We start from the raw sequence: 12,460 nt of genomic DNA, 5'->3' as shown, positions 1-12,460 counted from the left end.
AAGAACCACGAACTCTATTTGCCTCTGGGATGGTTGTGCCCAAAGGAATATCTCTTTTGTCACCTTTTTTTATGGCGTAAACTCCAACTTCTGCTCTAGTGAGGGCCTCTCCTTCTGGCTTTCAAGGGCCTAGTTTGAAGCAAAAAATAAAGAAAGAGAGAGAGAGAGAGAGAAAATATTAACATTTTTTTCTCTTTTCTGCTGCTGTTACATTTGCATTCTCTTTGAGGCCATATGGATCTACTGATTGGCTAGAAGAATGGTAGGAATATTTTAGGACAAGAAATAAAAATAAATTTCACCATTTCATCTTGTTGCATCTGTATATCCAACCAGTCAGCTCCACATGTCCCTCGGGTGCGGCTCAGGCATCCTGAAGTGTGTGTCAGTCTTCTTGAGATGTGAAAATGCCTCTGTGTCACCCCATTCCAGGGGGAGGACTTCAGATATGCCAAGCAGCCCGTTTCTTCTCACACAGCTCTAGTTTTCGGGAAATTCTTCCTCATTTTGTGACAAGAATGGACATATTATCACAAACTCTAGCCTAATGACAATATTTAACTAATATATTTTTTTAAAGTCCTCTCTACACCCAGCATGGTGCTCAAACTCACAACCCCAAGATCAAGAGTCACATGCTCTACTGACTGACCAGCAAGGCGCCCCTTAACCAGTATTTTTGATGCAACTACTGTATGAGAGCCACAGGGCTACATACTGGGGAAGCAGTGTGGGCAAGATCAACAACTTGGCCCCTTTAAGGGGGAAGGTAGACAATAAATAAGTAGTTAAAGCACTTGCAAATGTTGATCAAGGCTGTGGAGGAAATATGCAGGCTGCTGTGACAGAGAATGATGGGCAGTTGTGTAGAAGGTTCTACTCTCACAGGGTAGTCAGAGAAGTTTATCGGAGGAGATGATTTTAAACTGAGGCTTCAGGGAATAGAAAGAGCCTGTCTCGTGTGGAACCAGGGAAAGATCCTTCCAAGCAGAAGGAAAGGCGAGCTCAAAAGCAATTGGATTGTATAGGGGGCTGAAAGGAAGGAAAGCTGCCTGGGATAGAGTGGGAGGTGGGTGAAAGTTGGCCCAGGATGAAGCTGGAGAGGTAGGTGTCCTCTTAGTGCAGCAAGAAGCCATTGCAGAATTTTAATAGGAGAATGGCATGGTCTGATTTTAGTTTAGGAGGATCACTTTGGCTGGAACATGAAAAACACCTGTCCTGTTTTTTCAACAAATGGTGCTGGAACAAGCAATTGGACATCCATAGGCAAGGAAAGAAAGGAAAGGAAAGGAAAAGAAAAAAGGGAAGAGAAGGGAAGGGAAGGAGAAAGGAGAAAGGGAAAGGGAAAAAAAAGAAAAGAAAACTCTCTACCTAAACCTCACCTTATAAAAAAAATAACTAAAAATATCACTTTATCCACACCTACATATATACCCAGCTAAAATGCACATAAGTGCCCCAAAAGACATATACATAATTATTTATAGCAGTATTATCTGTAATAGTCATACTGGGAAAGCACCAACCATCAACCGTAGAAAGCCTAAAGACATGGTGACATATTTATACTGTGGAATACTATACAGCCATGTCACTATCTGCACTATCTGGATTAACATCACAATGCTGAACAAAAAACTGGACACAAAAATATAATAAGGCATGTCACTTTATAAAGCTCAAATGCAGGCAAATGAAACCATAGTATTTAGGGATATGTTACTTTAACTGGCATATATATATATATATATATATATATTTTTTTTTTTTTTTTTTAAACCACCAAAACAATGATGAAAACAGGTTTGTTGTCACTTAGAAGGAAGGGAGCAGAAGTGATTGGAGAACCAGAAGGGCTGTCTAGTGCTGACATTCTAGCTCTCACCTGGATGCTACATGAGGGTTTGCTTTGATCAATCATTGAGCTCAACATTTTGCTTGAGTACATTTTTGTTCTCTTTTACCATAAAGGAGCTTGGAAGCAAGAGTAAAGGAAGGAAAAGAAAAGAAAGTGTGTGATGGAAGGTGGGCCTGAGAAGTTTGGTAACCTGTTGAGGGACTGAGTGAATGGGCTCCAATTATGCATTTGACTCCCCCTATCCGGATGTACCCAGTGCGGTCTGGAAGGCAGAAGTGTGATGGATCCTCCTTCCCACCCCTTCGCCTATGTCCCCAGGCAAGCAGAGCTATGGCGTTTGGGAGCTTTGGCAGCTGTGTTCTAGTGTCTAGTCACTCATTCCCGTGGACATTAAAAGACATCTTCCTGGCGATGGCGGTCTCTACACCTGTGGATTACAGCTTGGGTGGATATCCTTGAACCTGACATTCCCAGTTTCAATCTCCTACCCGGCAATGGGCACAAATCCTCATAGAGGGAAGTGGGAGAGCGAATAATAAAAACAACAGTACAGTCCACCGCAGTATCCTAGAAATCTTCATAACTGGGTAATAAATTTCATCATGGCAAACAACAGGAAAACATGGATTCAAAGGAAAAATCAACAACGCTAAAACTTTTAGAAAAAAATGTAAAACGTAAAACCATAAAACTTCTAGAAGTAAACTAACCGGTTGCTCCTTGGGGAAAGAAATCCAGAACCAAGGGCAGGATGAAGGGTTGGTGGCTCTGACATTAAAAGCGTGCTCTGTAAGGTGAAAAAATGATCAACTGACCCTCATCACAATGAAAAATTTTGTTCTGCCAAAGACCTCGTGAAAGGAGTGAAAAGACAAGATAGAGAAGTACAAAAAATATTTGCAAACCACCTATTGCAGAGGATTTGTATCTAGACTGTTAAATAGAACACTCTCAAAATCCAACAGTAGAGAAAACAATCCAGACAGAAAATGGGCCAAAAGCATTGTAATAGGGCTAAAAAACGGCCCCCAAAGCCCGCAGGTCCTAATCTCTGGAATCTGTAAGCGTGAGCTCATTTGAAAATCAAGTCTTTGCAGATGGGATTAAGCGAAAGGATGTTAGATGGGGAGTTTATGCTGGATTATCCAGAGAGCCCTAAATGCAATCACATGTGTCTTTATAGGAGGAAACAGAGATGAGTTCACAAACACACACACACACACACAGGGAAGGCAATGTGAAGATAGGGCCCTGTGGTCACAGACCAAGGAGGCTGGGAGAGGCAAAGCACGGACTAACTCTCCTCACTCCCACTGTATTCCACAAGGACCCACAAACCTGCCAAAGCCTACCACTGCCTCTGAGACAATGTCTCTGAGGACCATGTTTTCCCTTTGCACTTAATCTCCCAAAGAAACCACCGTGGCCTAATGGTTGTCACCTGCTTTCTTTTTTTTTAAAGATTTTATTTTTTCATTTGACAGAGAGAGACACAGTGAGAGAGGGAATACAAGCAGGAGGAGCAGGAGAAGGAGAAGCAGGCTTCCTGCACAGTAGGGAGCCCAATGTGGGGCTCGATCCCAGGACCCAGGGATCAGGATCTGAGCCGAAGGCAGACGTTTAACCCACTAAGCCACCCAGGTGTCCCATGTCACCTGCTTCTTGGATGCATCTATCGGAAGTAGGGAAGTGGTGGAACATGGGGCAAGTATAACATGTTAGCGCAGTTTAATCACTTTTCGGCTTCATAGTCTGCCCCCTCTCCCTGAGGACAGTAAAAGGGCAAGTTAGTTCAGATGGATTGTGATCAAGAGATGGAAATGTTTGAGGAGAGAAAAGAGAAGAGAGAAATGGGAGTATCAGCAAACTCTAAGAGAGACTGCTTGTCCAGAGCAGCGCCCTAACGCTGGGGATCTGGGCGAGGGTGCAGCTATAGCCTTGGAGACCAGCAGGAGCAGGGAAGTCCTCCACACAGCGGCCTCCTAGCAGGGCTGAACTCCACCAGCATTTCCTCATCGTCAGTGGCTAAAGATTTCCACTTGCAGCTCTCTGATTTTTTTTTTCCTACCGCCCAATAAGAAGGGAAAATTGGCTTGTTCTGGGAATACGGGCTTGAAAAACAAGAAGTGCTTTGGAAAAAGTGCTGGGATCTGAGTGGCCTATAATTGATGAGTTCCTTCCTCCACTGTGGTCCAGAGAACTGAGAAGATGTGACAGAGAATTCTAACCTCCCTCAGGGAAGACGCCTACTTCAAGCCTGACAAAGATGAATATTCCAGCCTCGGGATGGTGGAAGACTTCTGGGCTGGCCCTGACATCTGGCCACAGTTTGGACACCCTGACACTGTTTTTGCTTCACAGTGTTCTTCGCTTTCTAATGCAGCCGGAAAACACTGCCTTGACTCTCGGCTTCCTGGGAATGAATCGATACAGGGAGTGGCAGGAAAGAGGTTTTGGTGGTTTATATTTTACTCATTCAATACCCCACCTGGAATGTATCAAGAACTTAGAGGGAATGGAAGTACTGTTCCTTCGTGCTACTGGAAATTATCCCGCCTCTAGGGCCACGGCATCTACTGACCAGATTGTGTCGTGAGAAATAGACCAGATGATCTCAAGGCATCTGAAAATCCTAGGTTCAGGGCCTTTCCCCCAGGAAGATAGTTACATGGAGAGGCTGGTCAGGCTGTACACATGTGTGCTATATATTAAAACCAGCGAAGCAGAGCCACAGAAACAAGCCCAGAGCTTGTTACCACCAGAACACCATTAACCAGAGATCACTTTTCCAGTAACATGATACACCCACTTTTTGCAATAATTATTCCTCCGGAGCTGTGAAGAGCTAAGTGGGTATCAGGAGGGAAGGACCCTCCCCCCCTTCCACCCCCGAAATCCCCAAAGCTATGACGCTTCATGGACCTATTAATATTCTCAGCACAAATTCAGCAGTCCTGAATCCGAGAACAGTCCTAAGCTAGGTCTATGGGGTATTAAGAAGTGGCCATTGTAGTGAATAGGAGCTATTTATTTGTTTATTTATATTGTAAAGGGGAACTAGGTAGACTTTGATGAGGCTCCTTCCTATGTGTGGAGAGATTACACTTTAACAATTGTTCATGAAGGGGGCACCTGGATGGCTCAGTTGTTTAGTTGTCTGATTCTTCTTTTTTTTTAATTTAATTTTTTATTTTTTAAAAAAGATTTTATTTATTTATTTGTCAGAAAGAGAAAGAGCACAAGCAGGTGGAGTAGCAGGCCCGCTGCTGAGTGGGGAGCCCTATGCATGGCTCGACCCCAGGACCCCGGGATCATAACCTAAGCCAAAGGCAGACTTAAGGGACTGAGCCATCCAGGGGTCCCTGACTGATTCTTGACTTTGGCTCAGGGTTGTGAGGTAGAGCCCTGTGTTGGGCTCCGTGCTCAAGCAGGGAGTCTGCTGAAGATTCTTTCTCTGCTCCTTCCCCCACCCTCGCGGGCACACAGAATTTGTCCCTCTTTTATTTATTTATTTTTTAAAGATTTTATTTATTTGACAGACAGATCACAAGTAGGCAGAGAGGCAGGCAGAGAGAGAGAAGTGAGGATGCAGGCTCCCCGCTGAGCAGAGCCCGACATGGGGCTCGATCCCAGGACCCTGGGATCATGACCTGAGCCGAAGGCAGAGGCTTTAACACACTGAGCCACCCAGGTGCCCCTGTCCTTCTTTTAAATGAATAAATCTTAAAAATAAAAAAAAAAGTGTTCATGAGAATTCCAGAAGTGGGTGAACTCATTCATCCCCTACCTCCTTCCCTTATTCATTTTATTTCTTCATTGAACACAAGATCCTGAGCCAGGTGCCAGAGATTAAAAGGATGAAAACAAAACCCAAAAACACCCTGCTTCTAGGGAGCACACGGACAACAGGTTAAGTAGAAAACTAAGAGCCTGACTGTGCTTGAGGTGTGGGGAAGACTTCACTGATGTGGTCTTGCAGAATGCAAGGTTTGGGTGACCCTCCTGATCCCTGGGCAGAAGGGGTGTGGCAGGGATCCCAGAGGACAGAGTATGTGGAAGATGATAAAGGCTGTATAGTATGAGGGCAATAAATGGCAGGGAAAGTGACTGGGAAGATAGGTAGAGGTCAGATCACGGCCTTTTCTGATGGTAGGAATTTGGTTTTGTTTTGTAGGTAGTAGGGAGCCACAGAAAGATTTAAAGCAGGAGAGTTGTATGATCAGAATCACATGTTAGATGGAGAGATCTCCTTGGTGTGCACTGGTGGGGCAGACAACAGGAAATTCTTTCGGAAGTCCAGGTGAAAAAAATCAAGAGGGTTAAACTGGCCGGTGATGGTGTGCCCAGAATGGGCAAAATTAATCTGCAGTGTTTGCAGCGTAGAATCCACTTCCAAAATTTGTAAGACTTTCAGAAGCCTATTGCCAAAACAAAAGGAGGTTAGTCCCTCGGGAAGAGTATTGGAAAATGGTCAAACGAGGGAAAAAGGCCAAAAGGGCTTTCCCAGATATTGCTCCCCTGTAGTAGGGAGAGACAGAAAGCTGGAAGGAAAGGAAGCTAGGAAAGGCATCCTCCAAGCTAAACTGACATCACACTGAATTCCCTCTGTGGTTTAGGTCAAAAAATCCATTAATATATAGTAGAAATTCCAGGCAGGATCAAGACCTAAAGCATGCCTTTTTGCATCTTCTGTTAATTCCTTTCTTTCTTTCTTTCTCTCTTTCTTCTTTCTTTCTTTTTTAAGGATACTTTGAAAAATGTGTTTATTTTCATTCATGTTGAATTGAAATTAACATACAGTGAAATGTATAGATTTTATGTGCACAATTAGTAAGTTTGACCTATCTGTCATACAATATGCAAATGTCTACCTCTGGATAATAAATACTACAATCAAAATACTATACATTTCCATCACCCGGAAAGTTCCCTCAGCCCCCTTCCTGATATTCCCCACTATCCATAGATAACCATTGTTCTAATTTTTTATCATTGGATTAGTTTTACCTATGAGTTTCACACAAAAGAATCATACAGTATTAACTGTTTTTTTCTTTTTTTTTTGTCTGAATGGATATATGACAATTTGTTTCCCTAATTTTCTCTTAGAGCTGGTTTCAATTTGGGACTATTATGAATATAACTGCTATAAACATTCTTGTACAAGTCTTTTTGTGGATGTATGTTTTCATTAGTCTTGGATAAATATTGAAAGTGGAATTTCTAGGTCATGGAGTAGATATGTATACTTAACTGTATGAGGGCCTGCCAACTCATTTTTTCAAAATTGTGTTATTTTATACTTCCACTAACAATGCATGATTTTGTTTCTAGTACAAAGTGGTATCATATTGTGGTTTTAATTTCTATTTCCCTGATGGCTAATGATGTTGAGTATCCTTTCACATGGCTATTGTTCACTCACATTCTTTTCTAAAGTGTCTATTAAAGTGTTTAGTCCATTTTTTCAATTTGATTGTTTGCCTTTTTATTATTTTTCAAAGATTTTATTTATTTATTTGTCAGAGAGATAGAGAGAATACAGGCAAGGAGAGTGGCAGGCAGAGGCAGAGGGAGAAGCAGGCTCCCCGCAGAGCAAGGTGCCGGATGTGGGACTCTGTCCCAGAACACTGGGATCATGACCTGAGCCGAAGGCAGCCACTTAACCAGCCGAGCCACCCAGGCGTCCCTGCCTTTTTATTATTGAGCTGTAGGAGTTGTTTATGTACTCTGAATACAAATCAGAATACAAATCTGAATACAAAATACAAATACATGATTAACATGTAATGGAAGTACTGTCTCCTAGTCTTTGACTTGCCTTTGGTTTTCTTGACACCAGTTGAGGAACAAATTTTAAAATTTTTTCTGAAATCCAATTCAACAGTTTTTCATGGTTAGTGCTTTTAGGTCCTTTCTAAAAAGACTTTGCCTAACCCAAAGCTGCAAAGATATTCTCCTAAGTTTTCTTCCTTTTTTAGCTTTTAATTTAGGTTTCTGATCATCTCAATTTTTGTGTATGGCATGAGGGAGGGCTCAAGGCTCATATTTCCCACACACATATCCAGTTCTTCCAGCACTGTTTACTGAAAGACTTTCCCCCAATCAATTACCTTGGTGACTTTGTTGAAAATCAGTTGGCAGTATACACGTGGGCATATTTCTGAACTTTCAAATATAGTTCATGGGTCGGTTGTCCTTATGCCAAAATCATATTGTGTTGATTATTATTAATATTATAATATTATAGCAAGTCTTTAAAAATCAGATCATCTGATTTTGGACATCTTCTACTGTGTTCTTTTCAATGTCGTTTTGGTTATTCTAGGTTCTTTTCCATATAAGTTTCAGAAATACCAATTTAATCAAAAAATCTCTTAGAATTTTGATTGAGATTACATTGAATCCATAGATTGATTTGACATCTTAGTAATACTGTATCTTTATGTGAAGATTTATTTCACAAAGCATATCTCTCCATTTATTTAGGTCTTCTTGGCAATACATTATAGTTTTTTGTGTAGAGGTTTTATATGTTTCTGTCAAACATGTTCTTAATATTTTGTTTTTTGATGTACTATAAGTGATTTTTTTTCCACTTCAGTGTCCATTTTTTGTTGCTAGTATAAACAATATAGTTAATTTTTGCATGTTGAGCTTATATACTGCCACTTATTTTATTTATTAATTCTAGTAGGGTTTTTTTGAGATTCCTTAAGGTACACAAAACATGTACATGTATTTCTGAATTTAATTTGCCAGTATTTCATTAAGGATTTTTCTACCAATATTCATGAAGAATATTGGCCTACAATTTTCTGTCTTGTAACATCCCTATTGGGTTTTGGTATCCAGGTTATGCTGACTTTGTAAAAAATATTGGGAAAGTATTCCCCACCTTCTCTTTTTTCTGAAAGATTTTAAGATGAGTATTATTTCTTCCTGATTTAAAAATTATAAATTTAACTCTTAGCAGATATGGGCTATTCAGATTTTCTATTTGTTTCTGAGTTAGGTTTGCTAAACGCATCTTTCAAGGAATTTGTCTATTTCTCTAAGTCCTCAGATTTACTGAGAGAGAGTTGTACATAACATTCCCTTATTATTATCTGTATGATCTATAGTGATGCCCCTCTTTTTTTTCTGATTTTAAAAATGTAATTGATGTTTTCCTTCTTTTAAAAAAAATCAGTGCTAGGAGATAACAATCAATTTTATTCTTTTTTTCAAAGAATATACTTTTGGCTTTGTTCATTTTCTCTGTTGTCTATCTTCTGATTCATTATTTATCACTCATTTTTTTTTTAAATTTCTTATCTTCTAGTGGTTTGGGACTTAATTTTCTCTCTTTTTTAAAATTTTAATTCTTCTTCTAACTTCTTAAGGTGGAGATTTAGATCATTAATTTTAAACTTTTTTTCTTTTATTATGTGAGTATTTAAAGCTATATATTCCCTTTAAGCATTGCTTTAGCTGCATCAGATAGATTTTGACATGTTGCATTTTCATTATACTTTAGTTCAAAATATTTTCTAATTTCCCTAGTGATTAATTTTTTAATTTAGGCTTATTTAGAAGTATGATTTCTAAAATCTTATTAATTTGTTTGAGAGAAAGAGAGAGAGTGTGTGCACACAAGCAGGGGAAGTAGCAGAGGAAGAGGGAGAAGCAGGCTCCCCACTGAGCAGGAAGCCTGACACAAGACTCACTCCCAGGACCCCAGGATTGTGACCTGAGCCAACGGCAGACACGTCAAACCAACTGAGCCACCCAGATGTCTCAAGAAGTATGATTTTTAATTTCTGAACATTTGAAGACTTTTTTGATATCTTAGTATTTTGATTTTTAATTTAATTCTATTTAGTCAGAGAACATACTTTATAAGATTTTTTTTTTGTAATTTATCAGAATTTATTTTTATGACCCAAAGCTCGGTCTGAATTAGAGTAACTTTCAGGTTCATGTTTAGAAACAGTACATTTTTTTTTAATATTTTATTTATTTGACAGACAGAAATCACAACTAGGCAGAGAGGCAGGCAGAGAGAGAGGAGGAAGCAGGCTCCCTGCAGAGCAGAGAGCCCGATGCGGGGCTCCATCCCAGGTCACTGGGATCATGACCTGAGCCAAAGGCAGAGGCTTTAACCCACTGAGCCACCCAGGTGCCCCGAAACAGTACATTTTGAAGTTTGGAGTGTATTACCCTATGAATGTCAGCTGATGAATTTGTTCTAAATGTAGAACAACATATATTCTATTTATATAATGGCTTCTACAGCCTTACTGATTTTCTGTCTACTTGTTCTATCAGTTAATTAGAGAAGGGTGATAAAATCTTGGACTATATAAATTTGTCTCATTTTTCTTTTTTAGCTCTGTTAGTTTTGCTTCACGTGTATTAAAACCTAAGTGGTTGCAGGTTTTTTCATGAAGAGGCACAAAATGGGGGTGCCTGGGTGGCTCAGCTAGTAAAGCATCCGACTCCTGATTTTGGCTCAGGTCATGATCTCAGGGTGGTGAGATGGAGCCCCACTGGGCTCTGTGCTCAGTAGGGAATCTGCTTGAGGTTCTCTTTCTTGCTCTTCCTCTGCCCCTCCCCATTGCACTCACTCTCTCTCTCAAATAAATAAATAAATAAATACATCTTTAAGGGAAAAAAAGAAGCACAGAATGTCTGGTTGTATCCCTCTTTATGTTAGTAGTTACTGACGTCCACTCCCTAGATCCCTTAACTTCTTGGAAGTTACATAAAGGTCACTTTTAATCTATCAGTTCTTTTTCATTTAGTAGTTTCTTCTCAGCTATTATTTTTATGTAGTTATACCATTTGTATAAATGCCTCATTTTTTCCATTTGTTTATCAATTTTCAAAGTAATGAGTTTGTTGAAATCATCCTTCTAAAGTGACCACTTCAAGTTTTTCTGAAAATATCATTATAAATACATGGATTCCAAAAGATTTGATGAATTTTTAATCCACTGCAACTGTTGTCCTTACACACTCATACTGTAACATCTTTGGCTTGCGGAAGCCTCTTCAAGTTGGCTTCTGAATCTTATTTACATGACCTTAATAGTTTTTGGTAACTTCATCTCTAACTGATGTGACAAGATGTTTCAGATTCATCTTGTACATTTCTCACCCAAGACTTGATGTTGGCCATTTTTCCAAAAAGCCCCGGTGTTTTTCTTTTTAAAGTGGGAAACAAGGGGCACCTGAGTGGCTCAGTTGGGTAAGCATCTGCCTTCAGCTTAGTTAATGATCTCAGGGTTCAAGGATCAACCTTGGGTCAGTTTCCCTGCTTTGCTGGGAGTCTGCTTCTCCCTCTTCCTCTGTCCCTCTGCCTCTGCCACTGTCCCTTTGCGCCGCTCCCCCCCTCCCCGTTCATGTTTTCTCTCTCTTTCTCTCTCTCTTGCGAATAAGTAAATAAAATCTTAAAAAAATAAAGTGGAAAATGATGTTTCAATACCACAATCTTGGTGCTAGGGATGATCTTTTGATTTAGTCACTGTTTTAAGTCTGTTTTTTTTCTTTTTGCTTTAAAATAATTTTTTTAAATTTTATCTATTTATTTGAGAGAGAGAGAGAGAGAGAACTAAAGAGCACAAGCAGGGGGAGCAGCAGAGGGAGAGGAAGAAGGAGGCTCCCCACTGAGCAGGTGGCCCCAGTTGGGGCTTTATGCCAGGACCCTGGAATCATGACCTGAGCCAAAGGCAGACACTTAACTGACTGAGCTACCCAGGCGCCCCTTTATTGTTTCTTTTCTTTTTTTTTTTTTTGAATTTTATAATTAAGTAATCTTTATGCCCAAATGGGGCTAAAACTTACAACCTTGAGATCAAGAGTTGCATGCTCTACTGACTGAGCCAGCCAAACACAGCCAGGTCTAACTATTTCTTAAATAGACTTAAACAATCCTCTAGTTTTAGCCCACCTTTATCCCCACTCCAAAAGTATCTACTACCACTGAATCCTAAGTTTTTTGGGAATTCTCCACTTCATTCAGCCTTACATTTGGCCTTCTCATGTCTATTAAGTCATTCACTACTTATCCATCAGCTTTCTGATTTCAAAAATGGTGTTGCTTTTGTCTCCCAGCCTATTATCCCACTCTTGTAGGTTTGTCTCAAGAAAAGACAAAATAGCTTTATTCTTATTTCACTAAGATTTGGGGAGGGAGTAAAAAGAGGTACATAGGTCCAATCTACCATTTTTTTAGTTCTGAAAGTCTCTCCTGGTATTCCTGGTCCTTTGTATTCCTGGTCCAAGCATAGGCTTCATTACTCCTTGGTAAGTATTTATAAATGAGAACTATCCTCTCACAATCCTTGCTAGTGACAAGATAGGCTGGTCCAGGACATGCTGGGGACAAGTTGTCCCTAGACATTTTTCACTTCAGTCCCTGACTTCACCTGGCCTATTCTTGGCAATCATCTCATCATTTAGGTTTTAGATCCTAGACTTGTGTTCCCCTGGGGAGTCCAGGTCTCAACACGTGTCCAGTTGATCTGGACTTTCTGCTTCAGTCAGGGTTAGAGACTCCTTTCTTGCTTAATAACCTTGCTAGTGACTGTCTGGTCACCAAATCTTGACCCACAGCTC

This window comes from Martes martes (assembly GCF_963455335.1).
Source record: "Martes martes genome assembly, chromosome: 2".
NCBI lineage: Eukaryota > Metazoa > Chordata > Mammalia > Carnivora > Mustelidae > Martes > Martes martes.
This window is presented reverse-complemented; position numbering follows the sequence as displayed.